Source organism: Coenobita brevimanus, chromosome 70 (assembly GCF_032717465.1).
Source record: "Coenobita brevimanus isolate Jiangsu-jjx chromosome 70, ASM3271746v2, whole genome shotgun sequence".
In the NCBI taxonomy this organism is placed as follows: domain Eukaryota; kingdom Metazoa; phylum Arthropoda; class Malacostraca; order Decapoda; family Coenobitidae; genus Coenobita; species Coenobita brevimanus.
Window position 1 is genome coordinate 54,822,611 of NC_137023.1, and position 7,500 is coordinate 54,830,110.

The window sequence follows — 7,500 nt, forward strand, 5'->3', positions numbered from 1 at the left end:
TTATTATTATTATTATTATTATTATTATTACCATTATTATCATTATCATCATCACCGCTAACATCACCACCACCACCACCACAATGACTACCACCAACTACTACTACTACCACCACAAGCACTAAAACCTACCACCACCCAATCAACACCACCACCACCATAGTCATCACACCTACCACGAATACCACCACCATCACTACCATCAAATACCACCTACTATCAAATACCACTACCATCACTACCATCAAATACCACCTACTATCAAATATCACTACCATCACTATCAGTACCATCATCAGAACAACTACCATCACAACTACCACAAAAGCCATAAGAAATATCACAACCACGACAACCACTACACCAACCATCACCACCATCAAACTACCACAACTACCACCATCAGAACTACAACAATAGCCATCAGAGCGACCACAACTACCACTACCACCACTATCGATCAAAGCACAATATTCAAGCAACCTCTCTCTCTCTCTCTCTCTCTCTCTCTCTCTCTCTCTCTCTCTCTCTCTCTCTCGGAGCTGGCTATGACAGTGTGAGACAGTAATTAGGGGGAACCTCGCCCCCTGCTGGGAAGGAAAGAGAGAGAGAGAGAGAGAGAGAGAGAGAGAGAGAGAGAGAGAGAACTATCTTTCACATGGGAGGTAATATCTCTTGATGAATTACATTTTAATATAATCCTCCCCAATCCTCGCTAATATCACCCTCCCCTCCCCTCTCCTCCCTCCCCTGATTCCTCCTCCCACCCTTCCCACCCTTTTCTCTCTACCTCTCCTCTCCCCTCTCCTTTCCTCCCCTTATTTTTCCTCTCTTTTCTCTCCATCCCTCACCCTCTCTCCTTTCCCTGTTTTTCTCCCCTCCCCTTCCCTCTGGCTCTCCACATCCTTTGCTCTTCTCCCCACACTTCTCTCCCCATGCATCTTTCCCCTTCCCTTCCCTCTTCTCTAACCTTCTCTCCCCTCTTCCCTTCTCTCTCCATCTCTCCCCTTCATTCCACTCCCTCCTTTCCCCTCACCCTCAATCTCCCTCCCTACCCCTTCCTCCTTGTCTCTCCTTTCTCCCATCGTCTCATATCTCCCTCCTCGCCTCTCCTCAAATTTCCTTCCTCCTCTCCCCAAATCATCCTCTTCCACTTTGTCACCTCTTCCTCCTCTCCTCTTCCCTCCTTTCCTCTCTTCGCTACTAGGAGGAGGAAGATGGAGACGATGGGGAGAGGAAGATGGAAGGAAAGAGGAAAAACAGGGAAGGAAGATAGGAGGATGAAAGAAAGTAAGAGAAGAGTAAGAAGTGAGAAAATGAAAGTAAGAGAGACGAGAAGAGGGAAGGTGAGAGACACACGAAGAGGAGGAAAAGAGGAAGAAGATGAGTAAGATAAGAAAGGATGATGATGATGATGATGATGATGATGATGATGATGATGGTGATGATGATGATGATGATGATGAATGTGACAAAAGAGAGATGAATAGAAGGTAATGAAGAATAATATGGAGAGAAATGTGCATAAATGGAGAGAGGAAGAGGAAATGGGTGAGCAATATTTTGGGAAAGAGGGAGGGAGGGAGGGAGAGAAGGAAGAAGGGAGGGTGGGAGGGGGGGAGGAAGGGAAGCTGAAGCGTGGGAAAGGCTCTCATCTCTGGAGGGAGGGAGAGAGGGAGAGAAAGGAAGGGGAGATGGAGGGAAATATGAAAGGAAAAGTCGAGGAGATGGTGAAAGACAAAGATAAGGAGAGCAACGAGAGAGAGAGAGAGAGAGAGAGAGAGAGAGAGAGAGAGAGAGAGAGAGAGAGAGAGAGGGAAGGAAAAGGAAAGAAGGATATGGAGGGAAGAAGAAGGAGAAAGATGGAGGGAAGACGTGAAGAGGAAAGTGAAAGAGGATGGAGAGAGGGAGGGAATCAGAGAGAGAGAAGGAGGGAGGGAGGGAGGCGAGAAGGGCTATAGAAATGGTCGCGTGCATTGATGGCTGCTGAATGTGTGTGTGTGTGTGTGTGTGTGTGTGTGTGTGTGTGTGTGTGTGTGAGAGAGAAAAGAGAGAGAGAGAGAGAGAGAGACCGAAGGGAATGAGAGAGAGAGAGAGAGAGACCGAAGGGAATGAAATGACTGAAGTTCCACTCATCTTTCATCACCAATCTCTCTCTCTCTCTCTCTCAAAAAGCTAGTTCACTTTTGCCACCCACTCCATCCTTCTACTCCCCAAATGGAAAGATATATTTTTTTTTTTTTTTTTTTTTTTTTTAATGTGTCCGACTCTGGGCATAGGCTTCACAGCCTGCTATCAAGGCCCAGCAGTCCTCCTACATACCATACACCTCTACATGTCACCACTTCGGCGCTAACACCCACCGTCCATATTGAATACATGCTAGGGCTGTCTCATGCAGGACTGGTGTATTGGTATTAGCGGGGGTATTTTTACGACATGTCGGCGGGTCTACTGGTAGATCAGTAAAGCCTGATTAAAGACTAGTGAAGGAAATTACGAAGTGAAGGAAATTATGTGACAAGGGTAAAGGAAAAAGGAATGAAAAAAGGATGAAAAGAAGGAAGGAAGATGAAAATACAGGAAGGAGAGGAAGGAAAAAGGGAGAGGGGATTACGACTGAAAGAAGGGAGAAGGATGGAGAGAAGGAGTGAAGGATATAGTGAATGAATGAAAAGAACGATGGAAGGAGGAAAGGAAGAAAAGGAAGGAAAGAAGGAAGGGAGGAAGGGAAGGAAAGGAAGGAAGGAAAGGAGGAAAGGAAGGAAAGGAGGAAATATCTAATACTGGCCTCTAACTGCCTTGGGCCTCCTCAGAGCTTAGGCTGGGAGAGAAACTACCTTGTTACGAGTCCCACTGGAGTAGTTACCACCGCTGCTACTCTCTCTCTCTCTCTCTCTCTCTCTCTCTCTCTCTCTCTCTCTCATCCATCCATCTTCACCTAGTCTTTCCATCAACCACCTTCATCCACCCATCTTCATCCACCCATCTCCATCCACCCTCTTCATCGACCAACTTCATCCACCCATCTTCATCTACCCATCTTCATCCGCCCATCTTCATTCAACCATCCTCATCCACCCTCTTCACTCACCCTCTTCATCCACCCATCCACATCCACCCATCCTCATCCACCCATCTTCATCCATGGCTAAACACACTCCACAACAGGGCTTGCATTCCACCCTCAGATCTCCCCTATCTATCGCAGTCTATTCACGGGTGGATAGGGATGCATTTACCACCTAGGGAGTGTGGGGATGGGTGGAGGGGAGGGGGATGGGTGGAAGGGGAGGGGGGAAGGAAAGGGGTGGAGGGAGGGGAAGGATAGGGGGTTAGGGAAGGGAATGTGGTGGAGAGAATGGAGACAAGGAAAGGGAGGGCAAGGGATGGAAGGAAAGGATAGGAAGAGAGGGAGAGGAATGGGTTGGGGGAAAGGAGAAGGAGAGAGAAGGGAAGGGGTGTCTTTCTCTCCCTCCCTCCCCCTCAATCTTCCGCTACCTACTCCTCCATTCCCTCATTCCCCCTCCCTCTTCATTTACCCTCTTCCCCTTCTCCCTCTTCCCTCCCCTTCTTCCCCTACCCTTTCCTCTCTTCCCGCATTCCCCCAGCCTCGTCCCCAACAATCTTTCCCCAACCTTTTTACCCCTGCTCTTCTTCCCCCTCCTCTTCCCCCACTCTCTTTGTACCCATTCCTCTCTTCCTTCATTCCCTCTCCCTCATCTCCTCCCCCTCCCCCTCCTCTTCCCCCTCCCCCTCTTCCCCCTTCCCCTCCCTCCCCACCTGCTCTGCTTGACCCCATGTCTTATATTACATCCCCATCCAGCATCACAGATATGGAGGGGGGGGGGACAGCAGAGTGATTAGCGAGGGAGAGGGAGAGAGATAAGGGAGGGAGGGAGGTAAGCGAGCCGGGAGGGAGGCAGTGATAAGAAGAGGGAGGAGACAGATTAAGAAAAGCAGTAGGGAGGAGGGAGACGTGAGGGAGGGAGAAAGGAGTGTGAGGGGGGAGGAAGGGAGGAGGGAAAGAAAAGGGAAGGGAGGAGCGAGATTAGAAAGGGATGGAGAAGTGAGATAGGGAGGAAGGGAGAGAGAGAAAGCAGGGAGGAAGGGAGAGAGAGAAAGCAGGGAGGAAGGAAGAGAGATAAGGAAAGGAGGAATGAAGAAAGGGAGATGGGAGGAAGGGAGGAAGGAGGAGAGATAACGGGGGATGGAAGGAAGAGGGATATACGGGAGGAAGGAAGGAAGAGAAAGATAAGGTAGAGAGGAAGAGAGAGAGAGAGAGAGAGATAGATAAGGGAGGGAGGAAGGGAGAGAGAGACGAGGATGATCGGAAGCAAAAGAGAGCAAGGGGGATAAAGAGGAGAAAGTTGAGGGACACTTAACAACTTTATTCCGGCGATTTACTGACGATTCTATTTAGCTTAGAAAATAAAAAAATGGGAGGAATATAGATAGACAGATCGATAGACAGACAGACATACAGAAGATAGATGGAGAGAGAGAGAGAGAGAGACACTAACCTCCTCATTATCAATCTCCGAAGCTGAATTAAAATCGTCTGGCAGGATAAAATGATAAAAAATAAATAAATCGCCAAAGAGAAAGGGTTAAGGGTGAAGTCGATGATAAGGGGTGATAAGAGGGTGATTGGGGTAGATGGAGTGGTGGGATGGCAGGGCAATTACAAGCACAGATAGCAAACAAAGATAGTGTATGTGTGTGTGTGTGTGTGTGTGTGTGTGTGTGTGTGTGTGTGTGTGTGTGAGAGAGAGAGAGAGAGAGAGAGAGAGAAAGAGAGTGTGTGTGTGTGTGTGTGTGTGTGTGTGTGTGTGTGTGTGTGTAGTGCTACCTTAATGTAGTCTTAACTGCACTCTTGACTACCACCGATCTTTCCTCAGCTACACTAACACTTCTTCCTAAGCGATTTATTTTGCTTACTACACCTTGCCGACCTTTGCTGTTACTAAAATCTTTCTAATATCACCATTCTCAGCATTAATAACGTACAATATGATACTAACCAGCCGTTCCCCAAAATAAATCGGTAAGGGAGAGGTGTTTGGGACCCTCCTTAACCGACCAGAATAGGTCTTTGGCTGGAATGAGAAATACTGCACTGAGACTTCTGTATCGCAAAACAACAACAACAACAACAACAATAATAATAATAATAATAATAAACAAAAACAATCACAATAACAATAACAATAATAATAGTAAAAATATACTAATAATAATAAATAATAATAATAATAATAACAAAATCGTGTACGTACGGAAGTGAAGCTTGGACGTTGTTGGAAGGACACAAGTCAAGAGTGAGAGCAGTGGAAATGAGTTATTCAAGAGGAGCCTGTGGAGTCACATGGAGAGACAGGATGACGAATGAGGATATAAAGGAGCGTTGTGGTGTGGATGTGGATGTGATAGGAAGCGTTATGAGGAACACACTGAGGTACTTTGGCCATGTGGAGAGGATGGAGGGTGAAAGACTGACGAAGAGAGTGTATGTGAGTGAGGTGGAGGGGGGAAGAGGGAGGGGGAGGCCGAGGATGAGATGGAGGGATGGGGTGGAGAGGTATATGAGAGAGGGGGGTGTGAGTTGGGAGCGGGGCAGTGAAATGGCGGGGGACAGGGCGACTTGGAGGCGATTTGTTTGTGGCCACCCCAAACGGGATTGAGGCGTCTGACAATAGATAGATAGACAGAGTGTACACATCCCAAGAATAAAAAAAAAAGATAATAACTAGGTCCTCGGAGTGAAAGGTCAAATAACTCTACGGAAACTTATTTACCGCGAAGTTATAAGAAAATCCCCCGTGACCTAGAATGACCTCGAAAAAGCACGTCCTCGGGCTGAAGAGGTGAGTACGAAGGAAGACTTAATGGTAAAAAAAAAAAAAAAAAATAGTCATGATCCCTTATGCATTTTCATCCATTTTTTTTTATTTCGATATTGCAATGGGTGGGAGAACGAGGCTGGGTGTGAATAATAATAATAATAATAATAATAATAATAATAATAACAATAATAATAATAATCGCAAATGATGCCAGAACACGAGATCAGCGTCTTTGTTAACGGTGGACAAAAGAGTTCCATTGGGTACAGAATGGTGGCTGGCTGGGTGATTCTCTCTCTCTCTCTCTCTCTCTCTCTCTCTCTCTCTCTCTCTCCTGTCACCACTGCAACAAAGACCGCCTCCACAATGAATAACAAACCCTACAGAATAAAAAATAAAAACATAAATTACTTGCAAAACACAATAAAACTTTCTCCTCTATTTGCATCCCTTTTTAAATGTCTCCTCTCTGTCCTGGAGTGCCAAAGAGAGGATTGTGAGCTGTGGGTAGAAAAACTGTGGGTTGTGGGTAATTCTGAGGGGTTGTAGGAGAGCTGTGGACTGTGGGATAGAGCTAGAAGGTGTGGGAAAGAGATGGGTGTTGTGAGAGAGTGTTGTGAGTTGTGAGAAAGGTTGTGAGATAAAAGATGAGGTGTATAGTGGACAAAAAGGGGAAATCTGAGTTGTAGAGAAAGTAGTGGATTTTAGGGAAATTTTGGGGATTTGTGGGAAAGACCTAGGTGTGGGAAAAAGCTGGGTGTCGTAGCACTTGACTGGCTACTTAAATGAACGAGTGGGGAGCTGAGCATTGTGGGAAAGAGTTCAGCATTGTGGGAAATAGTTCAGCATTGTGGGAAAGAATGTCGTGGTGTAAATAGCGGAATGTCGTGGTGTAAATAGTGGAATGTCCAGGTGTAAATAGTGGAATGTCGTGGTGTAAATAGTGGAATGTCGTGGTGTAAATAGTGGAATGTCCTGGTGTAAACAGTGGAATGTCCTGGTGTAAACAGTGGAATGTCCTGGTGTAAACAGTGGAATGTCCAGGTGTAAACAGTGGAATGTCCTGGTGTAAACAGTGGAATGTCCTGGTGTAAATAGTGGAATGTCGTGGTGTAAATAGTGGAATGTCGTGGTGTAAACAGTGGAATGTCCTGGTGTAAACAGTGGAATGTCCTGGTGTAAATAGTGGAATGTCGTGGTGTAAATAGTGGAATGTCATGGTGTAAACAGTAAAGGGTCGTGGGAAGAAGCAGCTTTTCGTACCGAGCTTTTTTTTTTTTTTTTTTTTTTGAGAGAGAGAGAGAGAGAGAGAGAGAGAGAGAGAAGGAACAGAGTGATTCTTAGACGGTCACTTGTTACTCGATCCTCAGTGAAACATTTCTGCACTTCTTCGCTACTAGTGTGTCTGGCTTAGATAGATAGATAGATTGACAGACAGACAGACAGGTAAAGACACAGCTAGTTAAACAGACAGATAGACAGACAGACAGGTAAAGACACAGCTAGTTAAACAAACAGATAGACAGACAGGCAGACACTTGGTTAATCTCCCTCACCTGGTCAATCTCCCTTACATGAAATTCAAAGTTATGATCATCTTGCCTTTGCTGCTGCGTACCTGTAGGAGAGACAGAAATCAGAATATTACTCAGTG